Source organism: Octopus bimaculoides, chromosome Z (genome assembly GCF_046866305.1).
Source record: "Octopus bimaculoides isolate indiv1 chromosome Z, ASM4686630v1, whole genome shotgun sequence".
Taxonomy (NCBI): Eukaryota; Metazoa; Mollusca; class Cephalopoda; order Octopoda; family Octopodidae; genus Octopus; species Octopus bimaculoides.
In genome coordinates, this window is record NC_142944.1 from 50,936,784 (window position 1) to 50,937,432 (window position 649).

Consider the following 649-nt stretch of genomic DNA (forward strand, 5'->3'; position numbering starts at 1 on the left):
TATAATCGACTGGGCCTCCCCACCAAAAAACAATTTCGGCCCTTGTGCCCAGAGTAGAAAAAAATATATGTAATTCTTATAAAATGTGTTGAATGCCACTTTCTTTCTTTCGTTCACTCAGTCGTATACGTATCTCCATGTGTCATAAATGTTGTACACGAAGACATAGATATAAGTCTTATATGAAGAGGAAAGGTCAATTTGTCAGAAAAGCAAAAGAAAATCACTACATCAAATCTAAAAGGTTCTTAAACAAACTGAAAAATGCAGCAGAAGAAGATTTGATTTGGTTTTTCTCAAATGAGAAAAACTTCGACCAAGATCAAAAAGTTAACAGAAGAAATGGCAGATGGTTATGTGCAGACCCTTCTGAGATTCCATGTGTAATTCATGCAAAATGTCCTGCAACTGTCACGGTTTCAGGGGTTGTCAGCAACGAAGGACATGCGATGCCTCCTTACTTCTTTCCACAAGGCCTCAAAGTTGACTCGGCCGCCTACATTGAGGTCCTGGAAATAATTGTTAAGCCCTGGATAGACAGTGTATGCAATGGAAGGCCATATGTGTTTCAGTAAGACTCTGCACTATCACACATGGCTCTAGTAACACAAGAATGGTTGGCTGAAAATTTTCATGATCACATAACCCT